Raw genomic sequence first — 26842 nt, 5'->3', positions numbered from 1 at the left:
ACACAGGAGTGTAAGTTAAAATCGCCAACAATAATAATTTTTTTATCTACTAAAAAGTTAAAATTAGCTATGATTTTATCGAAAAAATCAGAGTAAGTAGTTCTCTGTGAAGCCGGTGGAATGTACACTATACATATATAAATACTAATTTCATTTATTTTAGCCTTAATCCATAAGTTTTCGCCATCATTTTCTAGAAACGTGAGTCTCTGGCATTGTTTGACGCGATCACGTCTCGCGGCTAGTAGCACACCTCCTCCTCATGATTGGCCTGAAGTTCTGTCCTTTCTGAAGACGTCATATCGTTGATCGAACAGTTGACAATTATGAATACTGTCGTTGAGCCAGGTCTCTGACAATAATATAAAGTCGTTGTCTTGTATAATAACACTATGTAAGAAGTCATCGGTCTTGGATCTCAATCCCCGCACATTTTGATAATACATTGTGCAGGGGAGAGAATTTACTTTAACTCTGCTCTCTAGTCATTTAGTGGCCGCAGAATCGTTTTGTTTGCCTCGGTTTTGGTTAAGATCAACCGGATTTTGTCTCGGTTTTAAGTAACGGTAGTTTCTTACCGGTACTCCTCGGGGCCACAAATCTTCCTGCAAAAGTTTATCGTATAACTCATCTGTTACTCCTATACGGAACGCTGCGTATTCCTGAGAATTAGCGATGAATTTCTCTATCTCACAGTTTGTTATATTATTTTTCTCTAGATGCGCTCGGATATCATCTACTGTGGTGTCCTTTGAAATCCTAGATACTATGATATTCCTTATCCTTGGACATACCTTGATACTAGAGGATTTATCGCCATTTCCGACTGTCAGATTCTTGCTTGTCCGTTGTCTGCGTTTGACGTTCATCCATTCTTCCTTATTTGGCGCGGTTTTCGCTTCAGATTCGGAAGTTAGAATGCGTGGTTCCGTCGTCTGTATTTTGGGGATCGCGCCGCTGGTAGTGGGGACTTCGAGATGACTTGCGTTATTTTTGGCCTTGGTGGCCGCCCTAGTGCGCATACGTTCTTTGGTTAGTGTAACAGCGTGCGGGTTGGCGGGGGGGGCGGCGGGCGGTGCGGCGACGTCAGCCGTCAGCCCAGCTGGCGGTAGCGGGAGGTGTAGGTAGACCATTAGTGTTTACACTGTTTGTCGCCTGTCGATTTAATATTTCTTCCACGGACTTTACACGGATTAATAATTCGTTTGTTGTTTTGTTTTGTTCGAGAATGATGTTTCTCAATTCAAAGTTGTACGGTATCACTCATTATTTCGTGCGAGAGTGAATTAAAACTCACGAAAAAATGTTTTTAATTACGGCGCGACAGAAAGACGTGAGTATTCGCATTCGTATCAATACTAACTATCAATACTGTATATTCGTATCAATACTGATGCGCAATATGCGGCCCGCGAGCCCACAAATAAAATATTTTAAAATGTTTTATAGTATCCTACTTAGGAACCCATTTTCGAATTTGATTTTATTGTATAATGAGGCAAGTATTATTAATTTTTGGGTATGACCGGAAACATTTTAATATTTGTGCCTAAACTTTACAATATAAAATACCAGCTGAAATACAAGCGTTGCCCGGGCTGTAAGTAAGGTTTTTAGGAATCTCATTTAGATAGTGACCTTCGTCTGTTTCTGTTTGGAACGTTAATTGTGCAAAATTTCATAAATATCGTAATAAAACTGTAGATTGTATAAATATCAAATCTACAAAAATGTCTTTCCTCCAAGCTGAGTAAAGTTCCAATGGTTCCAGGATTGTGTGTTGCTAATACATTGAATGTTGCAAGTTCAAGACCACAACAATCAACATTAAACCAAACGGATTCCACGTCGTCGAGCAATATTCACCTCCAATATTGACTCCCTAGCAGTCAGTCAGTCAGTGTTATTTTCAGTCATAGTTTGTCTATCACTTCGCCCACAGAAGTGAGTAGGCGGCTACATACCATAACCATTGACCAGATATTTCGCATTTACATATTTTGGCAAGGTTGGATATGGTAATGGGATAACTTCAACGACGTGCATGAGTACATTATTTACAAAAATTCCACGTGTCTTATATTGTACGAGTGTATAAATACCGACGGATATAATAATGAGTAATGCAGAATATTAAAATTTAATATTTTTGTTAGACTTGGAACCGGTGAAAAGTGCATTTCGGGGAAGCGAGCTCTTGAAGTAGAAAACCGCCTTGGTCAGAATAAACGGTACTGCACTTCTTCTTCCTCTTTAAGGCGCAGTAGTAAGCGTTCAAACATGGTTTGAAAGGGAGATATGTAAACACAAATATTAGAGGGAGCGCGCTAATTTCAAAAAACGGTAACAATTAAGCGAAAATTGTTTGAAATAGAGCACAAATCTTTAGATGCTTTGGCGATGCCATACGTAGTAATGCAAAATCATGTGTTTTTGGTTTGAAAATTTGGTCGCCTAGAAATGTTTCAGATGCTTTAATTAAATACTGCGAGTAGAATACATCCAGGCCTTTGAAATAATCGAGCATTTTTTTGACAAGTCTTTTTATAAGCCCAGAAAAAAATTATGTATAAGGCCTATGAAAACTGATTTAAAGTTCAAAATCTCTTAATTACGAACCCATTTTCGGTTATGATTCTATTGTATTGTGTGGCACATTAAGTTATTTATAAAATGATCGAAAAAAAAATATTTATGCCTGAACATCCACAAAATAAAATAAAAGGCACTTTTTGGCCATGTTTTTTCTTGCATAAATCAAAACAGGCGGATGGTGTTAAGCGGGAATTTAAACCTTATCGCCATCTACGTAAGGGTTGTTATTGATAGCGGCTCAATTTAAAATATTACACGACGTAGTGCATCGCCTTAATTGCATTTAATGCTACACTGTGAATTTTTTCATACCTATAACATATTAAATAACAAAAAAAGTGTTTTTATTAATATTCGGAGCATACTTTTCGATTATTTTCTATCAAGGGAATTTCAAATAATCAATTTTTCGGCATAATAAATGTACAGATATTATCTTCATCTATAACATATATATTTTTTTATATACACGGTGTCCGGAAACTCGTAGTACAAGCGGGAAACTGGAGAATCTACACCACATGGGGAACCCAAATAAACATAAAGTTTTTTGATTTGAGCATTTTCACAAAAAAAAAAAAAAACCAAAAAAAAATATTTTTCGGCTATTTTAGGGTTAAAGTTTTTTCTGGTGTTTAGGGTTGAACAACAGATGTTTCAACCCTGCAGAGCAGAAATATTTTATGATTACACCGGATAAAATGAAGGGTGATTTCAAAATAATGCTTCAAATCCGAGTTTCTTCATTTGTTTTACTTTCAAATAGTTTTAATTAGTTGGGTACTTTGATCTTCAGTAATAATTTATAAGAATTTGATTAAAAAAAAAATTTAAAAAATCAACTTCTAACTCGATTTACTCGATAACGAAAGCTCAAATCAAAAAAAAATATACTACAAAATCGACTCCAAATGTGATGTAGATTCACCAGTTTCCCGCTTGTACTACGAGTTTCCGGACACCCTGTATATATATATATATATATATATATATATATATATACGCCATAGCTCAGTGGTCAGAGCTGTCGACCGGAAATCGAAGGGACACGGGTTCGAGTCCCATTGGCGTCATGTATCTTTTATCAGGAGATTTTTCAATGTGGATGAGTGTTTCAGGCGAATAATTATTGCTTGTAAAATAATTGTTACCCTTTGTGCTATGCATAAAAAATCTTGTCTTAAACATTAGTTTACCAAAAAAATAATAATTTTTATTATTACTTAAATTATTAAAAAGTGATGCGAAGTAACCCCGGTTAACGATATTACATTTGTCTCTTCGATCATATGACCCGATATTAAAAAAAAAAAAAACAACCATAGACATATGAATATTAGTAGACCTGCCCTAAGTGATTAAAAGCGTATTATCCCCACTCCCCATACCGGTTCCATTGGAACCGGCTGTGCTCGCGTATGGCCTCAAGTTAATTTAGAAAACGTGACGTCATCATTCTTGTGCGAACTATGGTCGAGGCATCATCGGTTCATTTTACGAAATAACACGGCAAAATGGTGACTTGTACTATGAAAACTTGTAAAAATAGATGTGAAAAAGAGAATAAATCCAATTGTCGTATTACATTCCATATATAGGCATTATTTTACTTTATTTTAAGCATATTCACATCGTATAATATGGATCAGTTGTAGAAACATATACTATCACATCGAGACACGTCTGGACGTGAAACACAAAGCTGGTTGGTTGCTGGGAAGTAAATTATGAACATTTATAAAAGTGTCTTAACTAAATACATAAACGAAATATTCGACTCTGAAAATAGAAGAAATTTATTTTGCCGAATTTGGACTTCGCAAATTTGTTCATAACGTGGCGAGTAATTTGCGCGCCCATGTAAAAATGTCTATTCATTCAAAAGATTTTACTTTTAAGAACTAAATGGTGATATTATAAGGCGAGATGCCTATATACTATCAGATTGATTTATTGACGAATCACAGTCAGCTTTACCCTCTTCGTTCTTCAACAGTTGATTTTACCCCTCATCCTTATTTTCTAGTCTATTAATATTCATATGTCTGTGAATACAACATAATTTACAACAGATGTTGAAGAAGTTAAAAGCCTTACTGCTTTTCGTGCCTAAATACTATGTATAATATGTATTTTAAAGTGTCCAAATGCGAATGGTAGCTGAATTCGGGTCTCCCGAGGAAGACATGGCACGATCAAGTGAATCAGATACTTGAGTCGGCCAATGTCAAGAGTCAGAATAATAGAAGAGTATGTATGAGACGATGTATGAATGTGAATGAGGCAAGAAATGTGTGACAAGACCGAGTTGTTTGGCGGTTCGTCCTCTCTGCCTACCCCTGCGGGGAAACGGAGTCATGGTGCCATGTAGTCACAAAACCATGAAGCCTTGAAACATTGTAGTCATAAAAAGTCCTGGCACAATTGAAGCAGTTTACTCCGGGCGCCGACCTGTAAAGGCGCCAAGGAGCCAACACAGATAGGCTAGCTTTAGACTTGTAAGTTTTTTCGTAAATTTACGACTTCTAGCCAATGGGCATATTGGATTTTCAAAATGCAATATGCCCATTGGCTAGAAGTCGTAAATTTACGAAAAAACTTACAAGTCTAACGCTAGCCATAGAGATGCAGAATATTCAGACTCCGATCTCAAGAATATGACAAACTAATTTATGTCAATCATGGAGCAGCACAAAGGTCGAGTCGTGTTTTATTACTGTTTGTAGGTGGCTTTAGTGCTTAGATTAGTGAGAGTCCGAAATGTAAACTTGATACACAGAGGCGGATTTGCAGTCTTGGCCGCCCTAGGCCCTAAGGCCCCAGACCATGTACCCGCCCCTTTCTCAGTACCCATCATATTGACCAGGAGTATCCAAACTTTTCTGTAAGTTCCTAGGGTCAAAACCGTTTTAATTTTCCTGCCATTATCATTCATGGTTCATGGGGTGAGATTTGTTCAGGTCTTGGCGGCGGATACGTCTGCCCACCTGCTGCGTGGCGGGCCGGATCGAGAGAGACTGGGTGAGGGAGGCCTTTTGACCTTTCCAGCCGGACTATCTTGACCCATCGCCTTGCACCGCAGTTGGAGGGATGTATTCATACGTATTTCACTCCTGGACACACTAATCCCCAGATTCCTACCCACCCCTCATACATTTTCCTTTTCAGAACTTCCTATCCTTCCCTTCCTTAAAAAGACCCTCCACACAGCATCACCTAAGATGACATAGGTCGTGAGGGAAAATATTTTCCTCAAAGCCTCCTGTGTGGAATTAATGTAAAAAAATACGCTTGCTAAATTCGCTAGTTCAATTACTGTATAATTGTCGATTGTCGTGCGCTGTGTGCTGTGTGTGAACACGCTCTTGCATATCGCTATTTCGTACGTAGAATATTTAGGTACTTAGGAAGTAATTTCTTGTTATCATCTGTGACTATTTTGTCACGATTGGCCGCCCCTAATATCTGGCCGCCCTAGGCCCGGGCCTACATAGGCCTAAGGGCAAATCCGCCTCTGTTGATACATACATAATAACTAACAACCATCACGACGTTCTAGTTTCACCAAAGGGGTAGGCAGAGAAGATGAACCCCCGCAAAACTATCATCACTCAGATACTGCGACTCAAGTATTTGATTCACTTGATCATGCAATAATACAGTAATGAATTCTCATATTCTTAAAAAATATACGAAAGGTTTTTACAATCACCACGAAAATTCGTTAAGGCGATGCACTACGTCGTGTAATATTTTAAATTGAGCCGCTATCAATAACAACCCTTACGTAGATGGCGATAAGGTTTTAATTCCCGCTTAAAACCATCCGCCTGTTTTGATTTATGCAAGAAAAAACATGGCCAAAAAGTGCCTTTTATTTTATTTTGTGGATGTTCAGGCACAAATATTTATTTATTTTTCGATCATTTTATAAAAACCTTAATTTTCCACATTATACAATAAAATCATTACCGAAAATGGGTTCGTAAGTACGAGATTTTGAACTTTAAAGTAGTTTTCATAGGCCTTATACATAATTTTTTTCTGGGCTTATAAAAAGACTTATCTAAAAAGTACTCGATTATTTCAAAGGCCAAGATGTATTCTACTCGCAGTATTTAATTTTAAACATTTCAAGGCAACCAAATTTTCAAACCAAAAACACACGATTTTGCATTACTACGTATGGCATCGCCTTAATTAGTTTTTTTTGCTAAGCAATTGTTAGAATACGAACTTGTATTGACAGCTGATCCACGTGGAAATGGTAAATAATAAACATTTAAAACTGTCAAATAAAAACTAGACTTTCTTCAAAAAGGACTTATGACGCTATGTATTAGCTCCAAAGGAAATTTTTTAACTCTATACAGATCACAATTGACCAATCACTCTAAAAATACAAAAGAAGTACAGAGCAAATCAAAATCATGACTGTCAACATAACAAACTTGAAATAGGTGAAATGTTATCGTACTCGTAATCAATTCACGGGTTATTTTTATAGAGACACATTTGCAAAACTTAGCCTTCATTCACAAAATCATCTAGCATTAGCTCAGTATATAATTCAGATATTCTTTCATTTTAATAAATACACAAAAATGTTGGCAATGCCATTCAAAAATTCACTATTTAAAATATATACTCACTGAACGAAGTATTGAAGAAGTTGTGTCCGTAAAGAGAGTAGAACTTTCGAAAAAAGCACTGGTTCACAAATATTATTTTCAGTATTCGGTCGGTCAATACGCGTGCGACGTGAATTATAATAGCAAAACTGTAGATTATCTCAATTACTGAGAATGATCTGCATACGATAGAGAACAAAATCTCCACCGATTACTGCCATAGATTTACCGGAATCACAACTGTCAGAAATTATGAAGCATGCGGTGCTGCCATGATACATTGCGAAATTTTCCCGAGAAAATTATAATTCAATTTTGTTTATTCATTTCAAAAACATTACAAAATTGTTAATTTCAATTCGTTTTTAAAATATTTTTATGATAAGAATTCTTAGATTAATATTAACAGTGTGTATATCAAATATACCAGGGATAATAGAGCTTGCCTTTTAAAGGAAGCTTCATTGATGCTAAAAATGTCGATATCCGAATTCATTCTGTTCAACAGCAAGATTGTTCTCCCCACAGACATGACCATTAATGTTACCTAAAACCTAGCAGGGTATTTCACTAAGGAGGAATACGGAAATATTACAGCTCTTGGTCCGTATCTTTGCTATAAACGAAATTCCTCGCTCAAATTTAAGTTAACTATATCGGCCGCTCAATCCTTGATATGTTCCTTCTTTAGACTATTAACAGTAACAAAAGTCAAATTTAACATTTATGTATATATGTAATGGCATACTTCCATCTCACAGAAAATTATGTAAATTACTAATTTCATCAGTATGGACTATTATATTCGTCGAGCGATGAGGAACGTCGATGTTATTAATTGATAATCAATCTTAAATAGTTTGTCAAATGTATTATTAAACGACAGATTTCAAAAATTTTGACTTGTTAAAGATTATTTTTACTTTTCTTCTTCTTCTTCTTCGATGGCGCTACAGCCCATATCGAGCTTTGGCCTCCTGCAACAGTCGCCTCCAACTCCTCCTGTCCTCAGCGGCTGACTTCCAGTTTGTCACCTGGAGAAGCTGTGCTGCATCCCCTCTTACCTCATCTTCCCACCTCAGTCTGGGTCTTCCCACTTTTCTCTTTCCACCTGGGTGACCAGTCAGAACTCTTTTTGGGACGCGTGTATCCGGCATTCTCTGTACATGCCCAGCCCATCTCAGCCTGAGGAGTCTCATGTGTGCAGAGATGCTAGGGGCCTTATATATATCGTACAATTCTATATTGTGCCGGATACCAGAGGCGGCTCGTGACAGAATTTGCCAGCAGTGCATTTCACAAATAATGGTAAAATGTAAAATAGGAAAATAAAGTGATTTAAAGGGAACTACATACCCAGTACAAATAATTCATTTGTAGTGAAAATCCATTCGTCGCTCTTTCATTTGAGAAAATTCTTCAATTACAAGATTATTAAAGACTGGTATAGACGAGATCAAACTTTTTTCGATGCTCATCATTGATAAAACATTGAGACGATCTTGGGACAAAAATGTTTTTACACGTTTCAACGTAGAAAAACACCTTTCGCACTCGACAGTTGTCATCGGAATAGTACAAATTATTTTTAACAATTTCACTATTTCACTAAAACACTCCACCAAGTTACACTTGTAAAATTGATATTGCTCCGTCAGCATTCGCAAAATCATCTCTAGTTTGTTGGGATTAAATGAACTTCGGTTACTTTTGATAAAACCGCAATGTTTTCATTAGCACTCATTTTTAAAAAGCTTTTTGCAGAGCAAAACTCGTAAAAACCGTTAAAACGTCGCGTCAATCGCCAATAATGAATACTGTCAAGTTTGCAGATATGTAGATCGCGCCGGTAACGCTAGAATATTATAACATTGTTAATTAGTTCGAAATCTGTCAATCCTAACTAATGCATTCCAAACGTTTTACGCATGTTTAAGGTTTTGATACATATCAGGATGTTTCTGCGCATGCGCCGATAATGCACAGACCTGCTTCTATCTCCACTGCTCTAACACATCATCAGCCGTTATGGGTCTCTACCTGTCTCGCTCATTTCACGGTTCCGACCTCTAGAGACAGTGCCTATAGAAGGTACATGGCATGTCTCGGGCAAAGCCGAAAATGCACGGGTTGATATATTACACTGTTTTTCGCATGCGCGGCAGTCTAGTACAAACTTTGATTGGTAAGAATATTATAATGATCTGGCGTGAATTCTTCGTGAGTGGATATACGAATTTACATTTCTAACGTATATCGATGTTTGGCAGTGCAGTGCACAAATGCACTAAGGCAGGGACCGCCTCTGCCGGATACGCCACTGTTCGCCCTCTTTCACGGGTCCACATATTCTTCTCAGCACCTTTCTTTCAAAAGTATCCAGCATTTCAGCCATCTTTACCGTCAGTGTCAGCGCCTCACATCCATATGCCAATACAGTTCTTACAATGGTCTTATATATGGTTATTTTGGTTTTTCTGTGGACACTACGTGACTTAAACACTGGCAGCAAAGAGAAGTATGTTTTGTTGGCTGCTGTGATTCTCCTTCTGATTTCTGCTGGATCCTCATTGTTCTCTGTCAGGCTGGAGCCCAGGTAGGTGAATTGATCGACCACTTCGTATGAGTAGTTGTCTTTAAATAGTGCACTACTTCTTCTTCTGTGTGAGGGGTTCCTGCTCTGTACCATCATTTTTGTTTTGTCAACATTAACTCGCAGTCCTACTTCCCGCGCCCCTGTTTCTAAAGGGTCGATGACCTCCTTAATGGCTGAAATTGATCTTCCGACAATGTTGATGTCATCCGCATATCCGACAACTTGACTGCTCTTGAAACAAATATTGGAGCCAGTGTCTATTAGTGTTTTTCGTATTACATGTTCGAGCACAATGTTGAAGAGAGTGGGAGCCAGACTGTCCCCCTGTTTAAGTCCCTGTGATACTGTAAATTCTTCCGACAATTCTCCGTCTATTTTGACCTGACATCTTGAGTCTGACATTGTGGCTTTTATGAGCCTAACCAATTTAGGTGGAATCTGGAATTGTAGTAGTATGTCATATAGACACTCCCGATCTATGCTATCATATGCTTGCTTGAAATCAATGAATAGTTGGTGTATGTCTAATGTCTATGTCAAATTCCCAGCACTTTGCCAAGATCTGTCTAACGGTGAACAGTTGGTCTGTTGTGGATCTACCGGTGCGGAAGCCTGCCTGATACTCTCCCAGTAGGTTTTCTGCATATTTATCAATTCTTTCTTTCAGTATCATGGTTTGGATTTTATATGCTGTGCATAGAAGTGATATTCCTCTATGATTTTCGCATTTTAATTTGTCACCTTTCTTGTGAATTGGGCATATTATGCTTATTTGCCATTCCTCTGGGATTTTTTCCAGTGTCCATATTTTAGTTATTAAATTGAGTAGCAGATTTCTCAGATGCTCATTTCCATATTTGAACAACTCTGCCGGGAGGTTGTCTTTCCCAGGTGATTTGTTGTTTTTAAGTTTCTTTAGTGCAGCATTTATTTCTTGCATTGTTGGTGGATTCGCTGATTCTTCATTACATGATTCAGTGGGGATGTTGGTAGGGTGACTTTTCAGGTCGCTATAAGGGTTGAGAAGTTTATAGAAGTAGTTTTTCCACACTGTTTTTATTCGTTCCTTATCTGATATAATTGATCCATCAGCGTCTTTGCATAGTGTTGTATTCGGTTTGAAACCCTTCTTGAAGAAGTTTATTCCCCTATATGCTTCTCTAGGATTATTATTGACAAAGTCCTGTTCCATTTTTAGCAGTATATCATTCAAGAATATTCTTTTCTTTCCCCGTATCAGCTTACTCGTTTTTTTTCTCGCTTGTTCGTACGCCTGTCTTTTGTTTCTTGTTGACGTTTCCAAGTACTTCTTTCTGAGTATATTCTTTTCAGCTATCTTTCTTTCACACTCTTCATCAAACCACGGGTTCCTGGGCTGTCTGGGCATGTTTCCGACACTTGATTCCACTGCTTTTACAATTGCTTCTTTTATATCATTCCAATCTTTTTCGAGTGATTCTTGGGAGTTCTGCTCAGTGATCTGATCTGGTAGGCTATTTAAAAGGGCGTTGTGATACTTCTCTTTGCCTTCTGGTGTTTTTAGAGCTTCCGTATTGATTTTTGGAATAGTTGGTGATTTTCGTGTCCTGTTGTTTGCAATTCGGCTCCTATAGGTGGCCACCACCATGTAGTGGTCTGAATCACAGTTGGCACCCCTATACGTCCTTACGTTTGTGATGCTCGTTGCCCCCCTTCTTTCTATCAGGACATGATCAATTTGGTTATGGTGTCTACCATCTGGCGACGTCCAGGTCCGTTTGTGTATGTCTTTTCTTGGGAATAGAGTCGAGGCCACTATTAGGTTTCTTGATTCTGCGAAATCGATCACTCGGGTTCAGAGGATCCTGTCCTATCTTGGCGTTGAAGTCCCCAATTACCATATTAATGTCGTTCGATGGTAATGTGTCGTAGACCTGTTCGAGTTTCTTATAGTATGTATCTTTACTTTTAGTTCGCCATAATTTATTATAAAATTATAAGTATTTTCCTAGTCCCTTTTTTTTTTTTTTACAGTGAATACCTCACAAGAGTCCCAACTGCTCCCGTCTGGAGCCAGTGAGACTATGGCATCCCCAATTGGGGGATGTTGTGAGGCTGAAGGTAAGTGGGGAAGGGAAAGAGGAAGGTGGGGAAGTACCTGGCTATTCAGATCTAGTCACTAAACACGGCTAAAGCCATTTGGAGCAACGTTTCAATTCTGAATGGTGGTCTTACACCAGGGCGATACTGGTAGTATCTTCCACTCTGGAACGTGCCGCAAATATGCTATATATTATTTTAATTAATTAATTGTGAAATAACACAAATTAATCAAATAAAATTTATTTGCGCACGCCGGGTTCGAACCCGCGACCTTCGGAATGGCAGTCCAATGCGTTACCACTGGACTATGCCGGCCGTCGATATTATATTAGTACTAGTATTTTGCTAATTCATATTAGTTTTGTATGTTTTTCTGATGCTCGTTATTATCACGCTAATCCCCGAAACTGCCCAACCGATTTTAATGAAATTTTGTGAATGTGTATGGATGGTTCTAGCTTAAAATATAGAATAGTTTTGGATGGACACAGAAAGGGGCCAAACGTCATGGAAAGGACCTCTATACTCACTCTAGGAGAGGAGAAGCTTTTGGGGGGGGGGGCAACTGTCGGTGTCTCATATTTTACCATAAAATCACTACACATGCATCAATCTCCACACGACTCTATCCCTAGTAGGAGTTTTTGAGCAGGGGCCTTAGCATGAGAAGTCCTAATAGCCCTATAGCAATACGATATCGTTAAAATACGTCATCAATGAGCACTTAACGACATATGCTAGCACGATCAAAATATAACAACCGACGATTGTTAAAATTCCTTGTCTATGGTCAAAGTAGCGACGGTATCGTTGAAATTGCGAGCATGAGAATGTATCGATAGGATAACTTCCGACCGACGGTTGCTAAAAGCCCGCCGAATATAACGTGGGGTCTTGAGTGTCAGTTAAAACTTTGGTTGGCTGTCGATATACGTATTTTTTTAATAATGTCGTTCATTATGCAAAATTTCTGGTTCAATGAAAGGAGGCAGGTTAGGGAAGATCGTAGGATTGAAAGGCGTCGTTTACGCGATCAATTGAATCCGTTCGAACTTGCAGAGACGGAATTCAGACAATTGTTTCGAATATCTCGTATTATGGCTAGAGATCTCATTGATCAATTAACTCCTTTTCTAGTGTCAAAAATACATTAGGACTTCCAGTATACATTAAAGTGAGAGTATTAAATATTATTGATATCTTAGTAAAACAAAAACACAATGTAAATCTATCCACCACTGGAACGACCACGTGAAATAAATAAATTTGCTTCGATTGCTAGAGATTTCCAGATGATAATTTTTCGCCGACATTTAAAAAATCATAACTTCGAATTTTAACATGGAAACATAAAAACTTATTAAAGTGCTATATAGTCATTATTCGTTGACTATATAGCACTTTACCTGTATTTATCATAATATCAGCATTTTGAATATTTTAAAATACTGCGTATGATTGAAATATTAGTAAAAATAACTTCAAAATTTTGACACAATAGAATGTAAGTATATCTCTTTGATAATAATGGAAATTCTTTCACATAAAAAGATAAATAAATAACTTACCCAGCTACCATTGCTTGCGACATCGTAAAATATTTTAAAAAACACGGCGGTTACAATGGTCACGCTTGAAATCTGACGTTTGACGTCCATCCAATTCATAGACAATTCTGTCCCAGTATTGCCAGCGTATATCGATTTGTATTTATTGCCTTATCGATGTCGTTAGAGATATCAATAGCGTTCTCATGCTAGGGAAGTCGTTATAAAATCGTCGGTAGATACGCTTAGCAATCCGATATCGTTAAGTTCGATCGATTCTCATGCTAAGGCCCCTGAACCGACTGAGCTGGAAAATAACCCTTACAATTATCAAAATTTAACTAGCCTTGGACAATTATTTAAAGGTGGCGTCTCGTGTACGTCAACAATTCGACAGCAAATAGTACGAGTATTATCCAGCACAACTTAACGCACTCTTATGAGTATATATATTTTAAACATCTTTCCGGTAAATAAATATAAGTTACCAGTTCAAAGACTTCGTGAATTACACTGTGCGTAAATTGGAATGCTTTTTTGTGTTGTACCTTCCTCAATTTTTTGTGGATATAATAATATCCAATGCATAAGCAATTCTGATAGTTATACGAAAAAATTCTAATTATATATATATAATTAGAATTTTTATATAAATATATATATATATATATATATTTATATATGTACTGAAACGAATCTTTATTTTCAAATTACTCCAGCTACGAAAGAAAATATAATAAAAATTTTAACAATTTCATTTTAACACAGTTTCCCTACAAATGAGAATTTTTCACCGTTCTGGCAACATACCTTACGAACGGATAGAAACATATTAGGCTCTGCCAACGTACACTTCGGAGCGGCGGTAACACGCACCAATCGAGGCCGCCGCGCAGATAAGTAAAGTTCGAAAGTAGGGGAACGGTTTTACAGCGCAGTGTATTGTGAGACTTTTCTGCGCGGTGGCCGCGTGGTAAGTGTACGTGTGGCGGAGCCTAATATATCAATATTTTAGTTTCAAGTTTCGACATAATTTTGAATTTCCCTAGAAAAAAAGTGATATGATTCTCTTTTTGACTTACCTACACAACATTTCAATGAATACACTTTTTATTTACAATATTCGTCGTTACGGTTCACTTTCGAGACGAAAGTATGTCATTGAGCAATGTAACCATAAATAAACAACTTTATCACCATCGTTAAAAATTAGGTAGGTACCTAGCGTATTTTTATGTGTATGCATGCGCTACTGGTACTCGTGGTAGAATATTCACCCTATATAAATTGATAATAATGTGACATCTTGACACCGAAAAGTGGAAGTGAAAAAACCGGGAGATAGGCGACATTATCATAATGAATATAAACGTAGTATGTGCATAATGTAATTTAATGTAACGTTATTTAAAAAAATTCAAGTGGCATGAGAGATGTTATTTTTTAATTATTAATAAAATTATATTAACAATGTAGTAACCAAACAATGTGTGAGACATGGAAAAAAATTACATTAAAAATAGTGTGATTTTTTTGTTTACAGAAGAAAACACAGATACTGATTAATTACTACGACGACATAAAGCAATCTTAACTACTTACATTTCACACAGATTAACATAAAAAGAGTTAAATAAATATTTTGTACATGAAAAAAATTACACAAGAAAATTGTCTTTGTGGAAAAATGCGAGAATGTGCACAATATCTAAAAATATTCATTTATTGAAGAATCTTTTGGAAATTATTAACAATTTATTATTAGTAACTCATCAAGAAGTAAAATAAATAAATTCCGGGAAAAATGTATTACTTACACGGGTTTTGTTATAATTAACAAAGCGGCGCGGATGAAGTGATTTCTTAGAAGGAAACAACAACCTGTAGATATATAACTAAAAGTATAAAAGATATCACATAACTGCCTTAACTATCTCAGGGTTGAATTAGAACTCTGGAATCGAGATTCTTTGATAAGGACATTTTTGGAGTTGCTTGTCGTCTCCCTTAACCTTGCTATCCGGACTCTTAAGAGGGCTGCAAAACCTGGTATTCGCCATTCCGTGAGCATCTTGGAAGCACTACGTTATAAAAATCATACGGTAGGCTTTGTTATATGTTGTAGCCTTTCCATGCCGCTGCCCAAAGCTAGCACGCATAAAAGGATGTACAAAACGTAAGGCATAGCATTCTTTTTACGAGTGGGTTGCAAAAGCTGGAACCTTCTACTAAGAATATTCGACTTTGCAGGTCGATGTCATCGTCGTCCGCTAGGTTACTATCAAATGATGTGCCCTGGATACTTTGTTTCTTCAACTACTTTCAGAAGCTCCCTTTTCAGGAAAGCTGGTGAAATGCTTTTGGGACCCTGTCCGTATCAGATGTCCAATAGTGTTGTTGTTTTTTGGTTTGTAAAACATGTTTGTTTCTAGTGCAAAATTTTCACATATTTTAAGGAAGATTCGTAGCCCCATTTTTATTCCATACGATTATATCAATGCAATATGCCCAACATATTTTATCCCGACAATATGTTTTCAATCCATGGGGTGGGGGTGGCTAAAGAATTTTGAGAGAAATAATTTCCCACAATATTTTCATGTACCTACTCTGGTGCATTTCGGGTAAAAATTTTAAATATTTCGAAATTTTCTCAGAATAAAGCGAAATTTTTACCCCCCCCCCCCCTCCCCATTTATTTGAGAATTTTGTGGGGAATCAGTTTTCTCTGATATCTCTAGTTACCCCCCCCCCCCCCAGCCCACCTCATGGATTTGATAAAATATTGTGGGAATCCAGTACAGAGTAACAGGAGAATACCCCATACAAATTAATTCGGAAATCTAGGGAAATAAAAATTTTGGGCATACCATCACTGATTTCTGGCATGGCGGCAGGGGCATTTCTCTCAGCTTTGGCCTTGAAACTCATTTGAAACCGCCACGCCCACCTCAAAATTCTTATAGAAAACGAATAATATGGCTATAAGCTCAGATCTCATTGGTGAGAACAGAAGGATTGGTTTGATCTCTCGCTCTCTACCATAATGACTGGTGTAACAGAAAGAGATGACGGAATTTTGCCGTTTGACAGTTTCAATTCATTCAAACAAAATGAGAATGGTTTATTTATACACGCGGGTTGTCATTTGCTGCCGAAATACTATCATTTCCGTCGAAAATATTGCGTGTTAAAGCTGTTCGTGATGAAAATACAATATAAGCCAGTATAGTGTTAGCGAGTTACAAACATATATTCAACCTACCTACGTAAGTTCAAGTTTAAAGTGAATTGACAGTTTTAAGGTTATTCGGTTTTTTGAACAATGCTAAGAACGTATAAATGTTATTTATTATATCGATAAACTTATTCATGTTATTGATTAGTGTTATCCTGTATTATCTTATTGTTTTGGTGAAATTAAAGATTTTTAAACATATGTAACCATGAGTTCATGAGGCTGAAAAATGTCGGAATTCTTCGTCGTACTGTCGGACAATCATGTTTTGGAAATTTTCTTCAGTGTTTTTGCAAATTTCTTGTCATTTTGGGTTTCTTCTTCTCAGATTAACAAGTTTCATCTTAAGGAAATGCACTGTAAAAGTTTATTTTCTTAGTCAGATGAACCTTGCCCTTGGAAAATATTTCGACATTTTTCTGCTTCAAGGACATTTTTATTTTTATAATAGTTTTTTTGGGCTAGTGAATGAATATGGTAGGCTGAGAGCAATTATGCTGTCTATGGTCGCATCTTTTTTTAAATGGCCTTGAGTTTCCTCTACCTTGTCTACTGCTCTGCTCCGCACGGTAGGTACTGATTGTATATCTGTGGTTAAGTACTGTATAATTCCGTTACATACAAAAAGCCCGAAGATATCGATCTAGAGAGTGGTATATTTGTGCATGGCGGCTAGCGGGAAGTTATGCTTTTGTGCTACATTTGATATTTTGAAAATAAACTTCATTGTAACTTATATACTAAAACAAACTTTTTACGTCGGGGGATATGGTAAAGAATGCATACTCTCCTAGAAGCTAAATTTTAAATGCAGTTTTATGTAGTTTTCATATTTTGTTTTTAGAATTTCCTAACTTTTGACAGATTGTATCAACATCCCCAAGAAACATGAGTAGCAAAATAAGAAGGAGGGATGAACTCGGGTGGAGAATCTTACGGAATCTTCTCGTATCAATGCGAACTCCTTGATCACAGTCACACCAAACAAATGACGAGAAGAAGGTAAACAATAGCTTAATTAAAAATATTTTTATTTTTAAATCAAACTCATTTCGATGCCTATAGCCCAGAATTCGATTCGAGTAGTAAGTACTCTTTCCTCAATGATAATATACTGCTGCCTAGATGAGGCGCCATTGGTGGCCCTCAGTAGACAAGTGCATCAAATAATATCCTCCATGAAAGAAGATTGATGACGTTTTTACTCTTGTTCTTTGTATCTTCCCACCTGACCTATACTCCGGGTTAATCACCTCCTCTTTATTTTGTTTCTAAATTTAGCCCTCAACTTTTTCAGGTTTTCCGGTTCTCATTCATCTGAGGCCTGCAGTCCTCTCAGATCGTCTGCCCATCTCATATATGGGCGACCGAACCACATGCACAGCATAGTTCCACTCAAGGTTGGAGGTTGATTGTGATTGTAATGTCGGCAACCTTGGACACTCTCCTTATCCACGAATTTTTCTTTCTATCTCGCATGGCTCTTTGTGCCGTGGCTATTTTCGTCTCAATGTTTTTGTTTGCGTCCATGTTTGCACTCTAAACTGGAAGAAGTGATTAGTTGATTCCTGAAATCGGTTGTCGCAGAGACGTGGGACCAGTTCTTTTTGTAATTACTTTTCAGCCACATCCAAATCTTTGTTGAGGGTGGGGGAAGAGGGGTGGCTAGAGAAATTCTGAGAAAAAAGAAATTTCTAAAAATTTCAACACATTTTGTCGCGATTTATCATTAGTATTTTGTAGCTCTAGTGTGGTTGGCAGCTCCGTAAGTAACCGGGACAGGAATATCTAACAGGAAGTATATACATACTTGTTAATTTGTTAAACGTCTGGAGGTATTGGGGTATCTTCCTGTTTTTTTAGGACATGACTAAATTTTCTGAAGGCAGACCATCCAAATATTCTCCTCCTCAATCTTGTCTGGTTTTCTTTACCTAGTTTCAGAACTTGACCTGCGTAAGGCTAGGAACTGAGGCTCTCCAACCCCAAGTGAGCCAGGCTGCGCAGTCAACATGATCTTCGAATTTGTATTCAAGCTAATGCATTAGGCGATAAGTGGCAGATAAGTATTGAATATGTTTATGAATGTGCCTTTGTCCATTGTTTTATAATAATTATAATATTTGGATGATTTTTATAGCGCTGTTTTTGTGCAAAATCACCTCAAGGGTGCTGCACAAATATATGATACATTTATACAATAAATTATCTATCTTATATAACTATATGCATTCCGGAAAATACTGGTCTAAGGCAGTCAACTCTTAGATCAGCAACATCATCTGCAATTGGAAGGTTGAAAGAGCCTAAGCGAAATCTGAACACTAAGTTTGGTGATCGTGCATTCGGAGTAACCGGCCCTAAGGCCTGGAATAAACTTCCTATGGAATTGAGATGTATAACCAGCCCAACAGAATTTAGATCCAAACTAAAAACTCACTTTTTCAGACACTAAATCTATCATACTATCCAAATTTTTTTTTTTTTCATTTTTTTATACCGTAATTGTTACATTCTAGCTATTCCGTTCATTCAATTTTGCTATTGACTTGTCTACCTATGGACAATAGACAATATCAGCGGGAACATAACAAGTCAATCGGTTTAATTGTTGGCAGATGAATTATCTAAATGCATTTAAGATTGACGATTGATTTTATTCATTAATTTCATTCATTTAACATATATATCCAGCTAACAATAAAAACACCCTAATATAATAGAACTTCCTTCTTCTTCTGGCGTTACTAAGATTAGATTGTTAATATTAATTTTAGTTGTAAGTTGCTAAATATGTAAATACTCGTATATATGTCATTAAGATAGTAGTTATAGGCCTTAGTCATAAGTCACTAGATATAAGTCTTAGAGATAAGTCAGAGTTCTAGTATTAACTATTTAAGAAATAAATTTGTACAGCGCCCTTGAGGTGATTTCTCACGAAAACGGCGCTATATAAATTAGCCAAATATTATTATTATTATTATTATAGACTAGTCAAACTATTATCAGTTTATGACTCACAGATTGCATCCACGTTTCGTCGATCACCAATACAAAGCCACATGTACAATGCATTTCATTGATGAACGTGATGCTAGAATGTACACATGTTATTATTATTATTTTTTACATTTTATACAAGCATATAATATACAGTACTATACTTACCTGGTAGGTCACTTGAGATTAACACTATTTATTGTTTATTAGAGAAATCTAGATACGCTTATATGTAATTAGAAAATTGGACATAACTGGGCTTTCCAGTATTTATTTTAATAATGTGTATTTATGTTCTTTAATGAGCGTGTTTAGGAAAAGAAAAGAAAACTTAATGCTGGGCGGTACCAGAGTACAAAGTTTAAGATCAGAATTCATCTTCCTGAATGTGATCCGTCCCTCGGTATAAGACTGGTATATTTAATTTGAGGGTATGAGAGCTTAAAAATGTAAGTTTTTAGTTAAGACCTCTTATACATCTTAGTTCTGGAGGGAATATATGAGCTAATAATTTAACTAATGAATATTTAACTGATAACATGATTAATTTTTGTTTTACGGGATAGTCTCCAAGCTGTAATTATTTACCTTATAATAGATTTAATAAAAAAAAATAATAATCCAAATACCTAAATAAAAATTTAAATGTTCGTTTGATCAAAATCTTAAATCTCATAATACTTAAAATCTTAAATCTCATAATACTTAAAATCTTAAATCTCATAATACTTAAAATCTTAAATCTCGGAAAGTTCTACACCGATTGCTTTGAATTTTGATAATGCATGCGTTTATATATACCTGTATTATATAGATGTCACCTGTGATAGGTAACTGTCATCTGTTGGACATAAAAGCAACACGCGCTATTGTATTTCTATCTGCACAGACAGACTAAGCCACAGCAAAGTGTAAAGCTAGTGAAAAATAAATTTGTCTAAGTAAGTAAGAACATAGAATTAGAATTTATATAATATACCAACAATTGATTTTAGTGGTTCAAAGAATTTATTTATTTAGAAGTCCTATTTGAGAAAAAATTATGTGCTGACAGTTGTCAGCAAAGCAGTTTTTATTCTATCGGCGAGGATATTTATACCCAGCTTACCGGACAGAGAAGCCGATGGATATAACCAGGGATAATACCTGAAGTCTCTAAGATATAAATATCTCAGAAACTTATTTTGTACTTTCTCTACCATTACGAGAGTATGTAAAATCCACTGGTGTCCATGTCATTGAGCCGCTAACACACGAATTGCGGCCGAGCTCCAAAAATGACTGGAGTTGCTTAGCACAAATCCCATCACTCTCAATTACTCTTTTATCGTTTCTATGTGGACATAAAATGTTAAGTGTGTATCAATTGAGATTCCCAATTCTTTCGAAATAACAATGTGCTTCAGAGATGAAAAAGACATTTTTTAGTTATAGTACAATATTTGTTTGCTCCAGACTAACTAACTAACCATCACGCCGTTTTCCAGCAGGGGTAGCCAAAGAGGACAGAGGAAAGAGGACAAAAACTCGGTCTTTGCACACACTCCTTGCCTCATTCACATTCATATACCGTCTCATACATACTCTTCTATTATTCTGACTCTTGACATGGCCCGACTCAAGTATCTGATTCACTTGGTCGTGCCATGTCTTCCTCGGGCGTCCCCGACTTCTGCTACCATTCACATTTGCATTGTATATTCTTCTTAAACTCCTTTCTTCGCTCATTCGCTCTACATTCCCAAACCATCTAAGCGTCCCTTTCTTAATCTTATTCATTACGCTTACATCATCCTTGTACTCTTTGCGGATCTTCACATTTCTCACACGATCATACATGGTTTTACCACACATACGCCTCAGGGATCTCATTTCTACAGCATTCAGTCTACTTTCATCCTTTCTCTGCCAGTTCCATGCCTCACTTCCGTACATCAGGGTAGGTACCAGCATTCCATTGTGGACTGCTAGCTTCGCTTCTTTGGACAATTTTTGGTTAGCGCCAACTGCGTTCAGTCCTCCATTAATGGAGTTACCTCATAGACATATGAATATTAGTAGACCTGCCCTAAGTGATTAAAAGCGTATTATCCCCACTCCCCATACCGGTTCCATTGGAGCCGGATGTGCTCGCGTATGGCCTCAAGTGAAATTTGAAAACGTGACGTCATCATTCTTGTGCGAACTATGGTCGAGGCATCATCGGTTCATTTTACGAAATAACACGGCAAAATGTTGACTTGTACTATGAAAACTTGTAAAAATAGATGTGAAAAAGAGAATAAACCCAATTGTCGTATTACATTCCATATATAAGCATTATTTTACTTTATTTTAAGCATATTCACATCGTATAATATGAATCAGTTGTTACTATCACATCGAGAAACGTCTGGACGCGAAACACAAAGCTGGTTGGTTGCTGGGAAGTAAATTATGAACATTTATAAAAGTGTCTTAACTAAATACTTAATCGAAATATTCGACTCTGAAAATAGAACCGAATTTTTTTGCCGAATTTGGACTTCGCAAATTTGTTCATAACGTGGCGAGTAATTTGTGCTCCCATGTAAAAATGTCTATTCATTCAAAAGCAGATTTTACTTTTAAGAAGTAAATGGTGATATTATAATGCGAGATTCCTATTTACTGTCAGATTGATTTATTGACGAATCACAGTCAGCTTCACTCCCTTCGTTCTTCAACAGTTGATTTTACCCCTCGCCATTATCTTCTCGTCTATTAATTCCTATGTCTGTGAGTTACCTGCATTTACTCTTCTTTCAATATCTTTGTCAGCCTTCCCATATCTCGTAAACTATAAATCTCTCGTAAACATACACAAACTCATCCACTTGCTCTAAGTATTTCTCATTCACAACTATATTGCACACTACTTTCGTACTATATCTTTCAAACACCATGACTTTATACTTACTTACATTTATCATTAACTCATTCTTCATACATACTTCGTTCATCCTAGACACGAGAGACTGTAGATCTTCCATTCTGTTAGCAATCAGCACCGCATCATCAGCATACAACAGGCAACATACTCTCAGATTACTCAAATTCGCGCCCAATCCTACCTATTTTGATTTTTGCATGCAATTATCCATGTATAGATTGAATAATCATGGTGATATTACGCAGCCTTATTTAACACATATCAAACCAATCCGTAAAACCACCGTTCACCCTAACACATGCAACACTTCCCTCATACAGAGACGCAATTGCCTGTGTGAGATGCGTTTTCACTCCATACTTGGACAACACGTTCCATAGCTTTTTCCTGTCGACGGTCGAGTGGCTTTAGTGTAGCACATAATGAAACATTTCTTGAGATTAAATCTCAATTAAATTGCGTAATACTTTTCGACGATAGAAATTATATCGCTTTCTAGCTGCAAGTAATTTTCCAAATTTTTTATTAAAAGGAATAGTTTAATATCATCCGCAATTAAGAGAAACTTACCATATTTTATGCAACGGTATATGTCATTGATAAAAAGCGAGAAAAGTAAAAGATTCGACTCCTGCGGTACTCCAGAGTGATAAAGATGGTAAAGAAATAACCTAGAAAGAGATATAAAAGTTTCACAGAAAATCCAAATTGATCCAGTCTAGGAGAAAAAGCGGATCTACAGAGTCAAAGGCTTTTGCGAAGCCGTGTATGATACCTCTACTTGATTGTTACTGTCAAGAGCTTGAGGTACGTACTCTGTAAAAACCATTAGATTAGACACAGTAGATCTGCCAGGCCTAAAAATGTGCTTCTGGTCACGGGTTAAAAGGTTCCACCTGGGCATATATATACTTTTTGAATTCTAACCAATTGGCTGGAGAAGATAGGATCACTGATCTGTAATTAGGGACCAAAGCTTTATCAACAGTTTGATACAAAGGTGTAACTTTGGAGTTCTTCCACAAATCTTGAAATATTCCAGAGCCAAGTGAAAGATTATAAATATACACATGTGATGTTATTAAGGGCTCAAAAAAGCTCTTTAATTCAAATGAAGGAATAGGATGTGGTCCAAAAGAAGTTTTGGCTTTTAGTTTTTTAACAGTCGCTGTTATTTCAATTCTTGTGTTATTTGGAATATCAACTTTCTGTGCTTTTAGTGGTGTATTGTTTCCAGGTACAAACGAATTTAAGTCTGCCGCTTGCTTTCTTTAAGTTAATTTGAAATAGTCTGCAAATGCTTATGGAATAGCAGCTCCCGAGAAAGACTGATCATTCCAAGTAACCTTGTCAACAAAGCCTCCATCACTTCTTTTGGACGAGATATATTTCCAGAAAGATTTGGGATCGCATTTCAAATTTTTTTCAGTAGTATTAATATAATGCAGATGTGCTAATTGAAAACTGCGTTTCACTTTTGTCCTAAGGAAACAAAACATGTCCCGTTCACTTAACATTTCCATTTTCTTCCACTTTTGTAATGTTTGAATTTGAGCTTTATGTTGCTAAAAACTTCACCAGAAAATCATTTAGGATATTTCCTTTCCTACCTCGGGGTATGTTTAATTATTAAACACTTTACAAAATAGTATTATTATATATTGAATAGAAAAAGATAGTGGCTAAATTAACAACATTTATGTCTCACAAAGGTTGCCAATCGTGTTATTTCAAATGGCATTACGTGCTTTAAAGTCGCCATGTTCTAAGTTCAATCCTCGCCTAACACTATTTTCAATATTATTCAAGAAGTTTAACACTATTATCAATATTATTCAAAAAGTTTAACAATATTATCAATATTATTCAAGAAGTTTAACACTTTTATCAATATTATTCAAGAATTATTTTATAAGCAATAATTATTAGCCTGAAACACTCATCCACATTGAAAAATCTCCTGATAAAAGATACATGACGCCAACGGGACTTGAACCCGTGTCCTTTCGATTTCCGGTCGACAGCTCTGACCACTGAGCTATGGCGGCTAATCTCTTATCCGCGAAATAATTCAATATATACTAGTGTTTCATTCAACAATTACTGCTTGTTACATTTTTTTCACCTGAAACAACCAACTTTATTTTATATGAATATATAGAAGTTTAACAATCTTATCAATATTATTCAAGAAGATTAACACTGTTATCAAGACTATTCAAGACGTTTGACTATAGGCTGTCTTTTTAATGATGGATGACATGAGTCTTCTCTGTCTAGTGAATAGAGAGATTTGCATACTTTTAAATCTAACTTTCTAATAACAATGTCTAGTGTACTTTCCTTCACATTTGTATGTATGTAATTTTTTGTGCCGCATTTGAAAAAGATTCATAAAATATAAGAGATCCATTTGGGTGCATTATTGCTAACACAAGAATTTGAATTGAAGTCACCTATTACAATAACTTTTTTATTCTTTAAGAAATTGAAGTACTAAGTTACCTTATCAAAAAAATTCAAATAAGTTTTATTTGGCGATGCCGCTGGAATAAACATAACACAAAAATGTTAATAACACTATCAGTCATTAAGCATGCCTTTATCCACATATTTTCGTCTTTACTTTCTAGATAGGCGAGCCTCTCAGTTTGGAAATCGCGGTCGCGTCGCATAGCCAAGAGTACTCTTAGAAGAATACTCTCTACTCTTTCTACGCCCCTTGTTTGACCCGAGGGCGAAGCTCTATCCTTCTTGAAGATATTGTATCTGTCGTCAGAGTGCTGAGCTTTGTAAATACTGTCGTTGAGCCATATCTCCAATAGTATAATGATGTCATTGTCCTGTATTAATTTCCTTCTAAGTAAAATGTACCAGTAATGCGACAATAAATGTATAAATAGTGTACCTACACTCCAATATTATTATTGTAAAGCTACCCATCATTATTATATGAGATTATCCACTGATCTCTATCATAAGAATACACAAAGGATTATACAAAGAGTAACCAGTCCCTTATATGTGACTCAGTCAGTTGTGACTACAAATTGGTGTATTTGGTCTATGGATCACTACAAATCTTGATCTTTGATCTTAGTCCTCGCAAATTTTGGTAAAAAATAGTGTAATGAACATTGACTAATTACATCAATGGTAATGAAGGAACTCACATCCTGACTCTTCTCAAGTCAACTCGAATGCCTCTTTCTCTTTCTGAATTTAATTGCAGTTTAAGGTACCTGTAATTAGAGGTGTGCCTAATATAAAGTTAACAGGTATGGATAACATAGTATCTTCAAATAATGGCATACCTGTTACTCTAGTACCGCATAACATAGTATTGAATAACTTCCCGTTATTTTATAAGTCGACTAGTCGACCGTTCTGACATGGAACGGTTGACTTGTAAAATAACTGAATAACTAAATAATTCGAATAACGAACGGAATGGAATAACAAAATTATGAAATAATGTTAACTTCTTGGAACTTGGAAGTTCCAAGTTCTAAGAAGGTAAGAACGTAATTCGTGTAATTCCCGATCACCGAAGACATACGAAGTATTGTTTGATAATTTTGTTATTCCGTTCCTTTCGTGAGTGGCATTATTGACTTATTCAATTATTTAGTATTTAGAATCAGTATCCATCGGTCAGCCCTAGTAGTTATCGATGATTAAAGTGCTTATTTCGTTCTACCGTTTTTTCAAGTTTGTGAAAACGTACTGTTGTGATATTTTGAATATAGAGAGGACTGGAAAGCAATATAGACATTATTATAGACTATTTATTTTAGTGTTTGTTGTTCGCTTGTGGAGATTCAATTAGTTTTTTTCTTGACTTCGCGTATATTTAAGATGTCGAATAGAAAATCGAGTGAAGCGTGGAACTTTTTTGAAGTTGGGTGTGAAACTGAAAAAATTGCCAAGTGCAAACAAATACAAACAAAAACAATCTTACAAATCGAGTGTTTCAAATCTCACATTTACCTTACATACTTATCCAATGGAGCGATTTTTGCCATATTTTGATACTATTTTAAATGTCTCGGATTGATTTGTGGCTTTGAGAATAAATTCTGTAAAAAAATTTAAAAATTAATGATTTTTAATAGCTAAATCCTAAAAATATGTGATAAAAATATATGATTAAATATAGTTGGATTCATTGCCTAGATATCAATGAAATCAGTTTTGTGTGTCTCCATATTCAAATTCGGCGGTAATTTATTTTTAATG

At 36.1% G+C, this 26842-nt stretch overlaps 1 protein-coding gene and 1 long non-coding RNA gene across 2 annotated transcripts in view; one reads left to right on the top strand and one right to left on the bottom strand.

Annotated features, from left to right (window-relative positions):
- LOC149412209 (tetratricopeptide repeat protein 39B-like) overlaps positions 1-7450 on the bottom strand; it is an 82357-nt gene extending 74907 nt beyond the window's left edge. Inside the window, exon 1 of the mRNA XM_089645758.1 lies at positions 7248-7450. The gene's annotated coding sequence lies outside the window, so the exon portion shown is untranslated. The remainder of the gene's footprint in view (positions 1-7247) is intronic.
- Positions 244-25322, top strand: LOC149412208 (uncharacterized). The gene is made up of 4 exons (XR_016304562.1): positions 244-1333; positions 17554-17691; positions 17987-18089; positions 25237-25322. It is a non-coding gene; the product is annotated as an uncharacterized LOC149412208 (long non-coding RNA).
- The last annotated feature ends 1520 nt before the right edge of the window (positions 25323-26842 follow it).

Source organism: Hesperophylax consimilis, chromosome 23 (genome assembly GCF_061612785.1).
Source record: "Hesperophylax consimilis isolate HC1 chromosome 23, BYU_Hcon_1.0, whole genome shotgun sequence".
NCBI classification, from domain to species: domain Eukaryota; kingdom Metazoa; phylum Arthropoda; class Insecta; order Trichoptera; family Limnephilidae; genus Hesperophylax; species Hesperophylax consimilis.
The sequence above is the reverse complement of the archived record's forward strand: the minus strand, read 5'-3'. Positions and strand labels throughout refer to the sequence as shown.